This window comes from Monodon monoceros, unplaced genomic scaffold (genome assembly GCF_005190385.1).
Source record: "Monodon monoceros isolate NGI ecotype Baffin Bay Population unplaced genomic scaffold, NGI_Narwhal_1 Super_Scaffold_11, whole genome shotgun sequence".
NCBI classification, from domain to species: domain Eukaryota; kingdom Metazoa; phylum Chordata; class Mammalia; order Artiodactyla; family Monodontidae; genus Monodon; species Monodon monoceros.
Genome location: NW_021703767.1, coordinates 46,023,159 through 46,043,123, shown reverse-complemented (window position 1 = coordinate 46,043,123; position 19,965 = coordinate 46,023,159).

The window sequence follows — 19,965 nt, the reverse complement described above, 5'->3', positions numbered from 1 at the left end:
TGCTCAGGCTGCTGCTATCTCTGCTTGGAATCTCTTTTTGTCCCCTTCAGCACATTTTTACCTTTAGTATTGCTGTCATCACAGTCTGTATTCATATAGTCACTCAGAGTACACTGTACTTCAAAATATTTAAAGTGGGTCTTTCCTCATTTATAAAGTCTGCTGCCTTATGAATGACCTGTTAACCTTTGTCTTCCAACATTGTTTTGCAATAGTATATTGTGGTATCAAGCTTAATGTTTTACTTTACAACTGTCTCATTCCTAGTCTGTGAAGATAGAAGTTCCCAGTAAACATCTTTTAAGAGCCCATTTAGAAATTGTTTTCAAGGATGTTTGTATTATCCCTGCCACAAATATTAACTATGTATTTGAAATCCCACATTTAAAGAAAGTTGGTCCTTCTTTCCAAAGAAACACACATGTAAATTCCAGTTTCATAATAAACCTAAATTAGCACATTCAAGATAGTGAAGCTTGGACATCTGCAATATGGCTTGACTAAGAAGTATCATTACATTGTAACCTGAAACTGAGTCATGGGTCATGCAATGTAAAACCTCTCAGGCTTGTTTCTACAGGTGGTTTTATGCCAGATACACACCAGCATATACCAGCAGAGCAAGGTAATTGCATTCCCATCTTCCAATCTCTGCACTTGGTTTTGATTCCACAAGTTAAACTCATCAGTATTTTAAAGTATCCTTCACCTATTAATTCCTGTTCACATTTCAAAACATGTTTGAATGTTAAAACTGGGCATAGTCTAATCCACCATGGTTTCAATGAGTTGACACAAATTCAGTTACTTAGGAAAGCAAATTGGCTTTGTGGTCATTTAGAGTTGCCACATTGACTCTTGTCATGGATGTATTAAGAGATGGTTAGGAATGTACAAAACTGAAGTTTCACAATTAAGTTGTACTAGTTGAATGTCTCTATTATTTACCAGCAAGTGAATAATGCTTTTTTTTTTTTTTTTTTTTTTTTTTTGCGGTACGCGGGCCTCCCGCTGTTGTGGCCTCTCCCGTTGCGGAGCACAGGCTCCGGACGCGCAGGCTCAGCGGCCATGGCTCACGGGCCCAGCCGCTCCGCGGCATGTGGGATCCTCCAGGACCGGGCCACGAACCCGTGTCCCCTGCATCGGCAGGCGGACTCTCAACCACTGCGCCATCAGGGAAGCCCAGTAATACATTTTTTAAGTAAAAGTCTTCATAGAGATTTATCTATGCTTAGGGCTGGTCAAACTTCCAGTTTCTGCCTTGATGAGGCAGCCTGAGGCTTTTAGAATACTCCATGCGTGCTGCTTGACATCGTTCTAACCATGAGTGTAATATGCAAAATTTCAACCCAATTTATCAATTTCTTGTAGTTCAAGTTGTTGTTTAACTATGAAAAATAACTAATTCTGTAGATATTCTCAAAGGACATTTAAAATAATATCGATATTGTCAACTGAAAAAATGCACAACCTAAAAGTTTTTTGTTTTTTTTTGCGGTACGCGGGCCTCTCAGTGTTGTGGCCTCTCCAGTTGCAGAGCACAGGCTCTGGACGCAGGATCAGCGGCCATGGCTCACGGGCCCAGCCGCTCCATGGCATGAGGGGTCCTCCCAGACCGGGGCACGAACCCGCGTCCCCTGCATCGGCAGGCGGACCCCCCAACCACTGCGCCACCGGGGAAGCCCCAAGAATAATGTTTTATTCGGTGACCTTACTGAGCACTATAGCCCAGGATGGCAGCCTCTCAGGTAGCTCTGAGGAACAGTTCCAAAGAGAAAAGGGAGCAGCCAGGATATAGAGGAGTTTTTGCTGGAAAGAAAAGCAAAACTAGTCGAACATCAAAAGATTACTGCTAATCACAAAAAATCCCAGACATCTCTAGGTAATGGTTTTACTGCCTTTCTATGTATGAGAAGATGCAAGAGCCTGGGCTCATTGAAATGATTCCTTTGACATGCATCTTAACTATCTAAGGCCAGGTATCCTGTTTTTCTCCATCCTGAATTCCCCTCAGGGTGTACTGTTGGGGGCAGCTGCAGTGGCTGATAGCTTTATGGCCAAAACATCCTTTGTTTACAGAAATGGCAGGTGACATTGTCCACTATATCAATACAAATTAACTTACTTCTGCTCAGAGTAATTTTTAATTCTTTAATGTGTACTTGATCTTATGTGCTATTCAACAAGAGAGTGGTACTTAAATATAATGTACACCTATCAATGAAAGAAAGAATAACCACCTCCTTTTCATCTTTACCTCCATCCCTGTTTTAGTAATGTGAGGGAGATATGGTATCTGTCTTGTAATAGCAAAAGATGGTCCGCTCAGCTCTACCTAGCTGTCCCTGCTGTGCTCTCTCAGACAGAATTCCTGACTCCCAGAACCTGTGAGCATAATAGAATGGTTGCTGTTTTATGTCACTACATTTGAAGTGGCTTGTAAAACAGCAATGTATAACTAGAACAGGTTGGATGCCATTCAAAAAAATGAGGAGAGTGAATTTGATCAGCCTGGCATGCCTGCAAGGTACCTCTACCAGTATTTGGAGATGTGAGTCTAAAGCTCAGGAGAAAGAAATGTAGTCTAGAAACATATATTTACCAGTTGTTTGTGTGAAGACGATAATTGAAAAAGTAGGTGAGCCATCTGAGGAAGTACATGCAGTGTAATAAGAAAGGAGAGTCAAAGACTGAACTGGGGGCAGAGAAGTAAGCAGGGAAAAAGGTGTCAAGAAAGGGTCCTGAGAGCAGCTCACTGAGCAAATGGAATAGGGAAGAAGGGAATCAAAAGGGACAAGTTGGGTGTGATTTTAATAAGGGTTAAAACATTACCATGTTTCTACATATAAGAGAATATATTAAAATAATAAATGCTCCAAGTTACATGTTTGATAAATTAGGAATGAAGTTCAGATTTTTAGAAATCCTAATCTATAAATTACCAAGGTCTTCTCAGGTACTAAAATTACTTCCATTGACATATCAGAGAGTGTCTCCAGTTTCTCAAGTTCTGCTTAAATATGAAATTCCTTAAAGAACCAGTAGGTGGAGCCCATTTGCTCAAGAAAATCTAATCCCGAGTGTTGGGTTTTGTTTTTGCCGGTGGGTGGGGAGGAGAAATTGAAGAGGAAGGGGAGAGGGGTGATGAGAGAGAGGCACAGAATAGGACAGCAAAGAGGAGAGGAAGGAAAGGAGAGAAGATGAGAGAGAACGAAGATCTCTCCATTGAACTATGGTATTGTTGGAGAGGTTATCTGAAGGAGTTATCACGTATTTAACCAAGCACAGTTAAGTCGACTATGATGTTTCTATCTTGTCAAATGGCTCCACTATGTTTCATTTCTCTCTTTAGTACAAAGAGATTCTGAAATTGGCAATGTCTATAATCCCAATAATTTTCAATATGTAAAGCAGGGTCTTCATCTTGAGTTCCTAGGGAACTCCTGAATTGTGAGGTGCCTGAAATCATGAGAAAATGTGTGCATTTTTCTTAGAGTTCGTAATGTTAATTTGACTCTCAGAAGGATACGTGCTCCTGAAAAGATTGAGGACTACTCATCTAAATCAAGAGGGTGTCTATACCCCCCCCCACCGTGGGGGCAATGTGATAATTCAGTGAGGAAAGGTAAGAAAATATTTTTATCCTTTCAGAAGTTCTATTTTTGTGTGTAATGTAATTATTTGTCCATATTCGTACATTAATGCATATATTTAATTCACAAATACAAGATATTTGGGGGAGTATAAAATTAGTGACATATCAAAAAATTTCAAAATTTGCTTGTAAAAATAGTGTACATTTTTATACTTTTAAGGACTAAAAATGAAGTTGGAGAAATCAGAAAGCAGAATATCTTGATAAATCAAAGGAACAAAACAATAACAATAAAGTTTGTCTTCTTACCCCTACTGGAGTCACCAGGGAGGAAATGTAAATGTGCTAATTTCTTATCAGTTTTAGAGGGAACTAATGGATACTGTCTAAAGAAATGGAGAACAAAGATGTTAAATAAAGATGTAATAATAGAGGTGTTCATTGGGATAAAAATATAAACTAGAATTATTCACAAAACTCACAAACATAATATGGGGTGAAAAAAAGCAACTTGTAGAATAATACATACAGTTTGATTCCATTTGTATAAAGTTCAAAAGATGCAAAGCTAGGCCATAGACTGTGTTTAGGTGATAAGACTCTAATGAAAAACCAAGGGCAAATACAATTCTGGTGAGTGGGGAAAAGGACTGAGGCAAAGCTTCCAGAGAGCTTCAAAGTTAGCAGTGATCTATTTCTTGAGCTGGATTCTGGTACACAAGAGGCCATTTCAGTATTTGAATCTATCAAGGAGATATTTCTTAATATCCTCATATTTCCTAAATATTAATAGTAAATAATTATACCCTTTCAGCTAGGGCAGAAAAACTCTTTTACTTGGATACCAACATGTACCTACTTCTGTGGGTTTTCCTTTTGGCATCCTGATATGTGTCTTTAAAAATCGAGTATTTTCCCCTAATATTTAAATTAATGCCTATACTTTGTGGAAATTTTGGAAAATAACAGTATCAAAAAGGAAATAATCATCGCATTTTGTGCCACTGTTTAGAAATAACCATAACCACTCAATATTTTGGTGTATTTCTTTCTAGCTACTTCATGTATATTTGAATTTAGTTAAATTGTATATACAATTTTGTATCCTGATTTCCCCCCCCCTTATCTTTATATCTTAAACACTTCCCTCTCTTATTTAAAATCGTCAAAGACAGAGGACAGGCTGGCAGTGAAAATAGGGGTTTTCTTGAAAAGTGACCTATTAACTAAGGGCTCTAAACTATTGTCCGCCCTTTTCGCTCAAGGGATTTGGCCTTCAGCTGGGCAGGAAATTCAAGAGCTCTTTTCTAGAAAACAATTTTGTAGAATAGTTCTAGACAAAACAAAACAAAACACAAAAAGCCCCCCAAACTCCACCACAGGAGGGAGCTTTGGCATTCTCACCACACACAGCTCTTTCCTTACGCACGCTCCACCCACCTCCCACCACCTCCCAAATCTAGAGTTTTCAGTCCAATTTTTAGTGCCTCTTTAAGGGCAGAGATAATCAGATATTGGAGGAAAACCTCCAAATATATAAGAGAGAGAGAAAGCAGAGATAACAGACAGACCTCTAGTTAATATTCTCAGAAAAGAGATTAAACTTATCATTTAGTAATATAGAGGTAAACAGAAGATAAAGCTAAAGGATTTAAATCTGGTTGCTTTTGGAGATCAGGACTGGGGGTGGATGCCCATGGGCCAGAGAACTGCTATTTTTCAGTATAAGCCTTTACTACTATTTGATTTTTTTAACTGCTGACATTTATTAGATTAATAAGAGTTAAAAAGTAAAGGCCGTGCATTTTTTTAAGATCTCATTTTTTTAAAGATCTCAAAACATTGTTTTCATTATGCATACTTTTCCATCATATAGATGTTTCTTATCAGAAGAACTTTCCATTCTCTTACATTGATTTTTTTTTTTATCACGAGTTGCCATTACCCTATCAGTGTTTTAAAGACCTCTTCCTGTTTTTAACCTCATGTTAAGATTCTTTAAATGCATGGTATCTTCTAACTAGTTTAAGAGATCAGATGTGCTCAGAGGAAAGAATTATTTAACAGGTTGTAATCTTCAAGATCCATAAAACTTTCACTGTGGAACTAAAGTATCTTTTCTGTCTATGCTAATAAGTGAAACTATTGCTCATAAAATAAACTGTCACAGATTTCACACACATAAAGGTATACAGGGAAGGCATTTCAGAGGGTGAGTGCTGGACAATGTTCCAGATATGTGACCTCTTTAAAGTTTCTGCTTGGGAGATTAGAAGTTATATTGAAATCAATGACCATCTAACGACCACTGTTTCTGGGGTTATATTTTCTAAATATAGCGGCCTCTGGCTTAACCACAAAAGCATCTCATGAGTTATAGAGGAACTTGAGCAGAGTTGTGTTTGTAAAGAAAGAAACCTAAAAAAATAAACGTTCCTGTTTTTATAGCTCTACTTTGTTTTCTTCAAGTTTGTTTTAATGACAACTTGAAGGGCTTGCTACCAGTGGCTGAAAACCTCAACATGGTTTCCTTGGCAATCACTAGAATATGAAATGGAAATGAAAGTTACCCAGTGAAAAGCCCACAACTCCTCACTGCTCCCCCTCGATCCCCTCCAGATTAGAAGAAATTCAGTGGAAGGAGTGCGCCAGCCTGGGACTTGGGAAAAATATCTGGCCTCCTTCCTGGACTATCATACAATCTATGAGCTGTCACTACAGTGTCATTAATTCATGGTTGGATTGGTGTGATACAATGCAGGAGAGCAGGGAAATCAGATTGAAGGAGATTTTCTGTTTAAGAAAAATGAGTTACTAGATGAAGAATGCTTCTTGCTGAAGTCTATGGGCTTTCTCTCAATGTTGTTACGTGGTTTGGTTTCACCCTGGCCAGGTTCTTGTGTGGCCAGGTGGGTGGATTCCTCTCATTCCTACTCTCCTTTTGTGGTGTGACATTCTGAGTTCACTGTTATTTGTTCCTCATGATTTTTTAGTGTCTTGCTGTAATCATAGAGTCAGAAGTGCCCTAAAATCCTCTTATTGACGTAGCATGAAATTTTACCTGCATTTTTTTAATTTAGAAAAATATTTTAGAGTTAGAAGCATACACATTTTGAAAAGTATATGTACAAAGACAACATAGCATCATGTTTTCATTACTTATATGTCATATCCTTGAACCCTTTAATTTTCTCACACCAGAAAATATTTTTAAATATATAATTTTCATAAAAATTTGGGTAGGCATACTAACAAATAACTCATTTCCCTCTTTCATAACTCATCCTTTTTTTTTTTTAATATAGAGTTTATGGTTCTTGCTTGTATCTCTGTGGTTTGATGTTTTGTCCTCTGGATTAATTTCAACACTTTCTGTTCTATTACTAGAATACTTTCCTTTTTCCTCAACATTTTCTTCTTAGGTTTGGATAATTCATATGTTTCTTCCTTATATGTAGAAATCTAAATCTAGTCATAAATAATTCCTTCAAATTATGAGGGTCTATTTATTTATTCTTCTGACTTATCCTAAAAAGGAATTAAGGTGATTTATAACACATAATATATAATAGGATGTATTCAATTAAAAGTAAGAAAAGTTAGCAAGAAGAAATTAATGTTGGAAAATTAAGAAGCCAAGAGTGAGATCAATACCCAAATACTTGCCAGATAGTCACAGTTTGGCTTGGTGCTCAATCCCTGGTTTTTGTTCACCAACTTCAAGTCCTGTCCTTGTAGGCTGAGGACTGCAGCCCACCTGTATTAGGGTTCTCCAGAGAAACTGAACCTATAGGAGATACATATCTCTCTATCTCTATCTCTATCTCAAAAGATTTATTTTAATGAATTGGCTCATGCAACTATGGAGGCTAGCAAATCTTATTCTAAGCAGTTCAAGTTCTAAGGCCATCAGCCTGCAGACCTAGGGAAGAGCCAGTGCTGTAGTTCAAGTCAAATGAAGGCCATCTGCTGGCAGAATCTCCTCTTGCTCGGGAAGGTCAGTCTTTTGTTCTATTCAGGCCTTCAGCTGATTAGAAGTGGCCCACCCACATTATGGAGGGAAATCTGCTTTACTCAAAATCTTCTCATTTAAATGTTAGTCTCATTGAAAAACACCCTTACGAAAACATCCAGAATAATGTTTGACTACACATCTGGGCACCATGGCCCAGCCAAGTTGACACATAAAAGTAACCATAACACCACTGAAGCCTGCTCCTTCCTTGCCTTTACAATCCACTTGCCTTTTTTGGAGGTACATTCCCCCTTCCATTTTCCCTAATCCATGAAGTTTCTCTTAATCCTTTTTTCTCACTCCTTACACTTGCGAGACTCAATTCCATAGGGGCCATCAGGCCATGAGTTCCTATTTCCAGTATTGGGTGAACCTCCTCTCTTTTCTGGTGGCCAAGAATTGCTTATGAATAGGCTTCTAGGTTATCCTGGGCTTCCAGCTAACCTCTGCTCCAACAGCCCTGAGCCCCAGGTCTTTGTAAAAATTCCTTACATTGTTGCAAGCCTGTTATGAGTCAGCACTTCTGCTAAAGGGTTTTACAGTAGGAAGTAGCTCTGCTGACCTAGGCCACATTTTCTGGGGCCAATGAAGCCAGTACCCAGGCCATAGCTTTAACAATTTACTTTAATCCCTAATGAGGATAAACAATAGGACAGTTCCTGGGAAAATTTCCCAGGACCTAGCCATCCTGTGTGTCTCTGCTTTACTCCCTCTCTTCCTGCCCTGAAGAATAAAGCCCAGACCATAGTCAGGGGTTGTGGGAATTAGTTACTGACTCTGGCAGGCTTTGGAAGCTTGTGAGGAAAAATAACTCTCTAGCTTTCAACAGGGAAAGCAAAAATAAAAATGAAATAAGATAAGACAAATAAATGGCAACACTAAAAAATTTATAGGCAGAGACTCAAATATAAGTCTGTAATGTCCCCCCATTTTCTTTTTTTTTTTTTGCAGTACGCGAGCCTCTCCCTGTCATGGCCTCTCCCGTTGCGGAGCACAGGCTCCGGACGCGCTGGTTCAGCGGCCATAGCTCACGGGCCCAGCCGCTCCGCGGCATGTGGGATCTTCCCGGATCGGGTCACGAACCCGTGTCCCCTGCATCGGCAGGCGGACCCTCAACCACTGCGCCACCAGGGAAGCCCAACCCCCCCTTTTCTTTTTTTAACCAGCCAACCGAGGACCCTTAAATGTATAACAGTCATTTCTGAAACCTTTGCTAATATTCCCATACCACCTGAGCCCAGATCTCAGACCACTCACAGCTGTGGGATCTAGGGAAAGTCACACAGACTCTACTCTTAAGTTACCACATCTGTAAAATAGAATGAGTAACGTGTTCCTCTCAAAATTACTGTGAGAGGTAACTGAGATAATGCATGGAAACGAGTTCTGTAAACTGTTGAGTGCATCCAGACATTACATATTTAGTAAGTCAGTTAAAGCTGTACTGAAGACATTAAAACAAGTGATCAGATATTTAATAAAAAGAAGATGAGGTAAATAATTTTTATCATTTTACAAGTAGGAAGAAGAGTAGATGAGATTAGTCAGGAAGAAGAGTTTAGTCATTTGCAGGTTACACTTGCTCCCCTCCCGGTGGAAAATATACATATAATGTGTATGTTTATGTTATATAGATAGATGCCTCTGTCAATTGCTTATCACTTTCTCTGGTCAACATCAAAAGTAATAATTATTTTTAAAGCTAAGAAATTTGGGTAATCTGATGAAGGAATTTAGCTGGAAAAGTGAAAAACAATTCAGTGACAGGTATTTATATCAGAATATTAAGCACATATTTTTATACATATGTGTGTTTTATTTGGGAAGTAAATAACAAGTCACTTCTCTGTGTATTTTAATTCTTTTATGTATTATTGTTTTCCACCTATTGTTTAACTTTTTGATTCTCTTCTTTGTTTTTTTTTTTTTCCTTTGTGGTCAAGTGTATATCATAGACCACCTTAGATTAGCTGAGAACATTTTACTCGTGACAGCATTTCAAAGTATGCCACATCAAAGGTGGGCAAAAGAATTTGTTTCTTGGCCTTGTACCTCTCTTCGCCTTGAGAGTCTGTCCCAGTGGCCCCTGCCACTCCCACCTGTAACCACCTCACCCTGCTTTGAACCCAGGCACATTTAGTATCTGTAACTCTCATCTGATTCTCACATACCACTCAGTAACATCATATGTCTCTTTGCAAATTTAGATTTACACTTAAATGTCCCATTTCCCCTCACACCAGCTAATATTAATAGTTAACACTAATTGAGGATTATCTATGTGCCAGGCACTGTTCTAAAATAACATGAGTTAATGTATTCAATATTTGAAAGGATCCTATGAGAGAGGTGCTATTCTTTCCATTGCATATGTGAGAAAAATTGAAGGGTGGATAGATGAAGCATTTGCTCAACACCCCAAAGCCACTTGTCCAGACACCAGTGGTCTGGCTGTGAGGCTGCAACTGCACCATTGAGTTACAGAAGCACACAGGTGCCGAGACCTTGCCTCTCACCATGGTACCGCCAGCACCTCACCATGAATTGCATCCAGTAAGGGATGGTAAATGTCTTCTGGTTGTTGCTCTGAGAAAAAAAGTCCTATAGTTATAGAAAAAATAAAGAAACAAAGGCTAGGGAACTTATGTTCTACTAATGCTATTTCAATTGTTTTCTCCTTATCTTTCTTTTCCCATACTAAATTAAAATTTTTAGATTAAGCTGACTTGTACTGAGTTCAGAATCAAGGAATGTTAATGATATCGAGGCTTTTCTGGCACTGATTTTTTTCTTAGTATCAGTCTGTGGTTTGGCGACATAACTATAGAAACATGGATAGAAACTCCCTATTATGCAACAAACCACTTCCTTTGTCTGTTTATTCATTTATCTGCAGTGTCTTAGCTAAACTCTTCTCCACTTGTAGGGTTCTATAATTGCAGCTGTCTCACTACGTGGAGCATAAACATTGCAGAGTGCTGAAGAGCGTGGATTTGGTTCCCAGATTTTGAGGTTAGGATCTTATGTAAATCCTGTGTACATAATATGTACCTCACTAGGGTGGTAGAAAGGATTACCTGTGTTCATCTATGTAAAGCACTTTAAACAGTGCCACACACATAATAAGCACTTTTTAAGTGTTTACTGTCATTTTTAAAACCCCACAATCTCAGGAAATATACTTAATCCAGCCTTGTGCAATTAGAAGCTTCAGTTCAGTTCAACCCAAAGCATAACAAAGTGAAGCCTCTATTCTCACAGGAACATCAGAACTTAGATTTGAAATGGAACCCAACGATATGCTGCTCACATTTCTCTATATTACACCTAACAGGTGGTAATTGTGATTCTGCTTGAACATTCCCAGTGATGGGGAGCTTACTACCTCTCAGGAAAGTACACATCACGATTGAATAGTTTGATTATGAATAAGCTTATACTTTATACTGAACAGAAATCTCCCCTTCTGTAAATGCCACTCATTGATTCCAGTGATAGGTTAGCAAGCAGTTGTCTTCCATTTCCTTGGGCAGAAGTGCTTCATGAATTCTTAAAATGTTCGATTCCATGTTTGTTTTTTTAAAGTACATTTCTGAATTATTTGCCAAACTGAAACTCAAAAAAAGGGTGTGTAATATCCTTGGGAAGTTTGCTTACCTTCTCCAATTCTCAGCTTTTTAACCTGTAAACTGAGTATAACTAGTAAGTGAATAATAAGCACTTAATAAATGTTAGATACACCTTTATAATTATTATCATTGTATTATTGGCATTTGATATAGGCTATTAGGAGGCTTCCGTAAAGCTCTGTGACTCTATTTTGCTCATGTTGCTATAGACAATTCTCAGCTATTTTCTTCCTCAACCCGAGGAAGAAACCCCCAGCTCTGAGCTTCAAACCCCAAACTTGGCCTTATAATAAACTGAGCATGGGCTTTCCTGGGTCTCCAACCTATTCAAGGTAATCCATCAGGAGTGATCACTCAACTTCCAGCAGCTATAGTCCCTGAAGATCTTCCAGGACATGTGTTCACATGCTCCAGCTTTCCTGGTAGCGGATGCTTTGGAAGTCCACTGGAGCCAAGTTTCACTAACGTCAAGGTGTCGAGAGGCTTTCCGTGGATGTGTGACCCCATGTAACTGCTGCCTACTGCAAACCTTATCATTCCCGCACATCTCGGCTGCCAGATACTCCAAAGGACCCTGTGGCCTCAGAATAGGGAGAAATCCACCACAGCAGATTTCTATTTGGGGGATAATTCCCATCCCATGTTAATCCAGCTTTGCAGAGGCTGGAGACCTGGAGACTAGGGAGATTGGCAGCACTCAGTCCTCAACTCAGAAAACCATCTTATGGTTCCCCTGCTTTTCTACTCAGCTCCTCCGAGCAGGAACTTGAGTCTGGAGGAAGTCTGCCTGAGCTTGGCTAAAATGATATCCCCCTTTGGCTGTCTGTCCTGTAATATCTGTGGAGCATATTGTTAACTAGTTTTAAAAATTATAAATGTGATATATGTGCATAGTAACATTTTTCAAACATTTCTATAAGTTCAGAGCATACAATAAAAAGCTATATATCCCTAACCACTATCATCCCCAATTCCACGGCCCACTTATAGATCTCCTTATAAATTGTTGCAGAAATTTCATGCGCTTATGTGTGTAATTGTGCACACATGCCTATTTTTATAAGAATATTGAGGGAATCTTATTATAAACATATAGATATGTGTTTCACACACTTTATATTTGGCGCATTTTCTCATAGCAGCATAGATAGTTTCCTTCTTTCCAATGGTTCTATAACATTTTATTAAGTTAAAAAATTTAAAATTTTACTTTATTAATGAATATTGAGATTCCTTTTTTTTCCTTGTTAGTCCAAACTGTGGTAACTAGCCTCAGAAGATGGCCTCCAATGATCCTTAGCTCCTGCTACTCATTCCCTTGTGTATTCACTTCCCTCACTGAATTGGGCTGACCTCTGTAACACGGATATTGCGGAAATGGTGATGTGTGACTTCCAGGACTAGGTCATACAAAGCATTGTGGCTTCTGCTTGCTCTTTCTTGGATTGCTCACTCTGATGGAAGCCAGTTGTCATGTCATGTGGACACTCCAACAGTCCTACTGAGAGGTCCGTGGGGCGAAGGACTGAGGCCCCCTGCAACTTGTCGGCCAAGAGAGTGAGTCACACAGGAACTGGATCTTCCAGCCACAGTCAGACCTTCAGATGACTATACCCACACCGGACTACAACCTCGTGAGATACCCACCCAGCTAAGCTGGTCTCCAACTCCTGACACACAGACACTGCATGAGATAATAATGTTTGGTATGGGGACTTCCCTGGTGGCGCAGTGGTTGAGAGTCCGCCTGCTGATGCAGGGGACACAGGTTCGTGCCCTGGTCCGGGAGGATCCCACATGCCGCGGAGCGGCTGGGCCCGTGAGCCATGGCCGCTGGGCCTGCGTGTCCGGAGCCTGTGCTCCGCAATGGGAGAGGCCACAACAGTGAGAGGCCCGCATACCGCAAAAAAAAAAAAAAACGCTTATATTATCTTCTGGTTCATATCTTACATGTTTTTTTTTTCCCCTACCAGAAGTGGTGACTGGAAAATTGAATCTCAAAAAATAAAAACAAAAGCCCTGATTTGTAGTATTTGCCAATTTCTGAAGTGTAAACACTCTCACCATGCCCAATTACAAGCTATCAATGTAACTTCACTGAACACAGAGTTAGTTAGAAAAAGGTGTTCACAATTGCTTCTTGCCAGCTGGTATATGCCAGGTCCAGCACATCCCTGCACCAGAAATGTATTTTGACATAAGAAATGAGGGAAATCCAGTTTTTTTCCCCCATATGGCTTTTTTTTCCAAGTGACAAATTCATTTTTTTCTATCCTGAAGTGCTCAACTTGATCATATTCATATCTCCTATATGTATTTGGGTCTATTTCTGTACCCTGTAGCCTGTTTCATTGATTATCTGTTCCACCACACAAACAGTTTAATTACTAGAGTTTTATAATATCTTTTCATACCTCACAAGGCTAGTCCTTTTAAATAATCTTCCAGAGTTTTCCCTGGCTCTGTTCATATATTGCTCTTACAGATGTGCCCTTGGTTTAGAAAGGTTTATGGCTTTGCACTGGTCATTTAAAAATTTTAAGCCTATAAATATGCACAACTAAGACTACACAATAATAATGCTTACATGATCATGTTCCTGGCAAGACTCAGGAACGCTTTTTGGTGAATTCTTTCCTCATGCGCCAATACAATACAATACAGTACAATCGGATAAAAGCAATTGAACACATAACTTGGTCATATTTTGATAATATTTTGACATAGATGGTGTTAATACGGACTGTACATTTTAGGTGTGTGTCAGCCTTTTATGTTTATACTGCAGAATGCAAGCAAGTTGTTAGTGCTCTTCAAAACTTCAGATTCAATTTAATGGAAGTAGTCCTAAACTGCAGTGTGAATTCCTTTAAAGAACCATTTGCAAATATTTGTTATTATGAATTGGATTTTAATCTCAATGCAATTAAAGTAAATCAAAATTTTTAAAATAGACTGGATGCTGCCAGCTGAGATATGCTGGGATGCACATAAGACTCTTTCATTTAAATAGCTAAACGTTCATGCTAACATATATTTATATCGATTACATTCTTACTATATTCTGTATAAAAATGTAAGCTTTTATTTCAATGTAGGTTTTCACTGTTAAAAATGTTTCAAATCCACTGAGCTGAGTCTTCAGCAAGATGCGAGGATGAGTGGGGCAGAGAAAGTTGTGTCTAACTTACTTATAAAATTGTTTTAGTTTCTCTTTAGGTCTTCAATTTCTCCACCCACATCACCCCTAATACCTTAGGACTAAATGCTCTCATCTTCTGCGTTTTTTGATTGTTTGTTTGTTTGTTTGTTTTAATCTTCTTTCCCCACCCCCCATCAAAAACTAATTTCACAGTATAAAGATCAGTGGTTGCCAGGTGTTAGGGTGAAGGGAGCGGGGAATAGGCAGAGAACAGAGGATTTTTAGGGCAGTGAAACTACATTGGATGGTACCATAATGGTGGATATATGTCATTATACGTTAGTCCAAACCTATAAAATATACAACAACAAGAGTGAACTCTAATGTAAACTGTGGCTTTGGGTGATAACGATGCTTTAATAATGTACATTCATCAGTTGTAACAAATGTGGCACCCTGGTGGGTGATGTTGATAACGGGTTGGGGAGTGAGCGGAGGCTCTGCATGGGTGGAGGCAGGGGGGACATGGGGGAATCTCTGTACCTTCCATTCAATCTTTCTGTGAACCTGAAACCACCCTAAAAAATAAGTCTATAAAAAAACAAGGAACCTCCGTACTGTTCTCCATAGTGGCTGTACCAATTCACATTCCCACCAGCAGTGCAAGAGGGTTCCCTTTTCTCCACACCCTCTCCAGCATTTATTGTTTCTAGATTTTTTGATGATGGCCATTCTGACTGGTGTGAGATGATATCTCATTGTAGTTTTGATTTGCATTTCCCTAATGATTAATGATGTTGAGCATTCTTTCATGTGTTTGTTGGCAATCTGTATATCTTCTTTGGAGAAATGTCTGTTTAGGTCTTCTGCCCATTTTTGGATTGGGTTGTTTGTTTTTTTAATATTGAGCTGCATGAGCTGCTTATGACCCAGCAATCCCACTACTGGGCATATACCCTGAGAAAACCATAATTCAAAAAGAGTCATGTACCAAAATGTTCATTGCAGCTCTATTTACAATAGCCCAGAGATGGAAACAACCTAAGTGTCCATCATCGGATGAGTGGATAAAGAAGATGTGGCACATATATACAATGGGATATTACTCAGCCATAAAAAGAAACGAAATTGAGCTATTTGTAATGAGGTGGATGGACCTAGAGTCTGTCATACAGAGTGAAGTAAGTCAGAAAGAGAAAGACAAATACCGTATGCTAACACATATATATGGAATTTAAGGAAAAAGAAAATGTCATGAAGAAACTAGGGGTAAGACAGGAATAAAGACACAGACCTACTACAGAATGAACTTGAGAATATGGGGAGGGGGAAGGGTAAGCTGTGACAAACTGAGAGTGGCATGGACATATGTACACTACCAAATGTAAAATAGCTAGTGAGAAGCAGCCGCGTAGCACAGGGAGATCAGCTCGGTGCTCTGGGACCACTTAGAGGGGTGGGATAGGGAGGGTGGGAGGGAGGGAGACACTTTGTTATAAAGCAGAAACTAACACAACATTGTAAAGCAATTATACTCCAATAAAGATGTAAAAAAAACAAGCAACTGATCTCAGACCCTTTGTCATACTAAAGTGCGAATGATGGATGGAAGATTCAAGTACTGTCTCTCTTAAGGACTTTTGTCTTTCAACGGGGAAAGAAGCTGTAAAGCTGATGGGCTAAAGCTTCAGTTCTGGCTTGCAGGTGGATGTGAGAGTTTATGAACATCACAGCCTTCTCCTGAATCCTAAGGAGAGGAGGGGAGCAGAGTTGAAAGGCAAAAGGAAAAACTGAATGAGCAGAGCTGAGGGCACAAGATTTATGTTCCGATCTTGGCCCTGTCATTTCCAGGATGAGTGATCTCGAGAACTCCCCATGACGCGTTTTTCTCACCTGAGTGACAAGCTAAATAATAAGAGCATCCTATTAGTGCTTTAATGAAGATGAATTCAGTTAATATAGGAGAACATGCTTCTTCATTAATTGAAGTAATAAAAAATGTTGGTTATTAGTCACAAAGAAGGCAGATGTGCTTTTGAAACATTTAGACTCCAGATTGGCAATGGGATCAGTCTGCCTGTTTTACTCTCCTTTTCCGTTAACTCGGTGTCTGAACTTTCCCATGTCTAAAATTAGGATAAAAAAGATATGTTTGTAAAGTGTTTAGAGAAGTGGCTGTCTGTCCCCACTTCCATCTCAGGAAGTATCCAACAAAGGTTTTTGTTGTTTCTATTTCCTTCCCCAATCCACGCAAAAAGACATTACTGTCTGTCTCTGAAGTTCAGCTCAATCAGAAGCTAAGCCCTACTGGCCCAGAAAAGAAGAATCTGACTTTTCCCATAACTTGTTTTAGGGCATTTATTGCTTTCTGTCTCCCTCTGCACTGTCCACATTGCTCACGCCTCAAAATTTTGGGTGGGTTTGTGGCTTTTGCCCCCATCATTCTATTAAAATTTCACTTGTTTTAGAGGAAGTAAACTATAAAGGGTTCTTTGGACAGCTAAAAGTGAAGTGCTGCATTTAGAAAGGGAGAGAATTTTTAAAACACAGAGCAACAATCAATTCTATTTTAACTTGAAATAAACAGTTAAGAGCATCAGATAGAGGTAAGAAGTAGAATAATTCTGACTGTTACTGTTGATATATTTCTGAAAAGGATATTTATTCTTTTCTTCAGGTTTGTATTTTCGGTTACCACCTGTCTTCTTGGATAGAAATAACTTCCTTTGTACAAAGCTGCTGGGTTTCTCTGGGAGTGGGGGATGTGTGTGTTTCTGAACCTTGCGTGTGATTGCTTCCCTCAGTTCAGTAAAGAGATCAGTCACCAAGTCACCCCTTGCCCTCCAGTGATACCTGCCACCTCTCGTTTTCACAAGATATGATAAAGCAAATGAGTCAGCCCCAAGGACCCTTCAAAAATGGCACGCGATGCTCAGGCTAACCTTAACTTTAGCTGGAGCTAAAGAAGTTTCAAAAAAAACCCTTCAGAAACCATTCTTCCAGAAATACAGGCATGCATCTGGCTTCTATCTCTCTCTCTCTATTTGCCTTGTATTTGGCTTTCAGGATTTCATTTAACTTTTTAAAAACACAAAGGTATGATTTTTAGTTTGAATAAAAAAGCAGTGATATAGTAGCCTGTGATCTTCCTCTTTAAGGTAAGATTCTGCATAATTATGTGTAAAGAGAAGGTATTTTGAATAGTAGAAGAGGGTGGGTGTGTTTATTCTTTTAATTATCAGTCACTTACTAGTCAACAAGTATAATGCTAGAAAGGCCTTTTTGCTTATGCTGCACTGTTGGTTTCCTTTTCTTGAGATAAATTTTGTTTCAATGACTGTTTTCCTAACTGGTGCCATGTTTTCTTCTCTGTTGGTTTTCTAACTCCATTTTAAAAAATCATAACAATTGTTTGTTTTAAGTACTAGGAATGATATGTACATTAAAATAATTGTTAAATAATAGGAGAAAAACAAAATATGCCACTGAGAAATTCTAAATGAAACCCAAATCTAAACTACTTTTTTGAACAGCTTTGTACTTAATCACTTACATGTAAAGGAGGTGTTAATTTATGTGGTGAAAGGGATAAGGATTTTAGTTCCTTTGAACTTTTATTATTGTTCCTATATGTATGCTCTAGAAAGAAAGCAAGTCAATAGCATTTTGAAATTATTTAGTCACTTGTCATCGTATCCCACAAGCGTTCCTTCTTGTTTGCAAGCGTTCAGTGTATTGTCATCAGACTGGGTAGAGTGAAGCTGTGGGGATGAGAACTTTGGGCAACAGGAGAGTGTATAAAGTTGGTGTAAAAGGAGACTTTGATATTAGACAAACTGGTTTAGCCCAGTACAGAGGATAGAAAAAGTCAACTCAGTATTTTTCCAAAGCATCCATCTTAAAAAAAAAAAATAGAATTTTAATCAGGTGAACAGGTGGGACTTCAGGTGGAGTGTTTATTTTTGTCTATTTATACATCCTTTATAATCACTCAGATCAAAGGGTTTGTATTAGGTGTATTATGCTTATGTGTTTGAGCAAATCAATATCCGCAATAAAAATGTTATTAGATTATAGGAAATGCCACACTGGGTCAGATCTATGATCCATCCACCCTAATGCCACCTGTTTCAGACTGATCCAGGGTTAATGTATGCAATGACCTGCTGATTGCCCTCCAGACAACTTCCTAAGTTTAGGAAGAGCCTATAAACAATGCCAATAACAGTGCCTGGCAAGTGTTTGGCTTAGGAGTGATTAACAGTTGCTGAACAAATGAATGAGCCATGAAGTCAACCAACATGCAATTATCTACGTTCCCTTGAAGCTAATCTTAGTTTATGTTACCAACTGTACGTGACAGGTTCTTTGTTTTAATTGTCTTATCTTAAAAATTACCTATCTTGAACATCAAGAAAGTTCCCCCCGCCCCCCCCACCCCCGCCCCCAGCTTTGGTATTCCAAGGTTTGGTTTGCTTGGTTTTAAAGCATAAGGCACAGAAGGAATGCTATACCCTCAAGCTGATGTTCTCCCTGCCGCAGCTGACCCTGTTTCGCTCAGAAGTGGAAGAATGCTGGCTTTGGTTATAAACAACATTCCCATAAGAAAACACAATGATTACTAGAGTATTTACAGCATGACCTACCTGAAGGATAAATGTTAATTAGTTGTGACAACTCCTTAACACCACGGATGTTACAAGATTAAGAGGCTCAGATAAGAAAGAGAAGCATGAATTATAAGTAAGCTGGCAGAAGGGTAATTTCAGGGAGTAAGCTATTATTATGTTGTAATAGTTTATTGCAGTAGACCCTAACAAGGCTTTTATAGCACATATTCATACCATTTTTTAAAACATCTTTATTGGAGTATAATTGCTTTACAGTGGTGTGTTAGTTTCTGCTTTATAACAAAGTGAATCAGCTATACATATACGTACACACATACCATTTTGAAAAACCTCAGAGGACTAAAAGAAGAAAGAAACAGAAGCTCATTCCTTTGGCCAACAGAAAATTTGTTGACAGAGACACTCACTACCATATTTTGCAATTTCCAGGAACTAGAAATGGTGGATTAGTCACATCTGTTGTGAGTGTACTGGAGTGAAGAGTGGAAACACTCTGCTATATATTGGCTACCCCAGGTTAGACGCTGAATAATTTGACTTATTCTTTTGGGTAGAAACACAATTAAGAGAATAGATCCAACTGGGGTTTTAAAATAAAGAAACATACCAGATAAAGCAGGACACAGTGTAAGATTCTCAGACCGAAGTAGCTCTATGGTAAGACTGTAGAAGTTTGACCCTAATGGCCTTCTGAAGCAATGCTGGGCATTCAAGAGAGAGCTCTAGAGTGACTTCCCCCATTTTAAATCTAGACGTTTGGTCATGGGTTAAGTATATTCACAGAGTGTTTCTGAAGAAAAACCAGTCTTTCATGTATTTAATTACAAAGAATAACAAGTAGCAAACTTTTAGAACTTTTTCTGGCCAACCTTTTCATCTCTGGTAGAGGAGTACATTCTGGAGGTAAGGAATCATGTTAGATTTGTATACTTACACCTATTCCGCACCAAAAA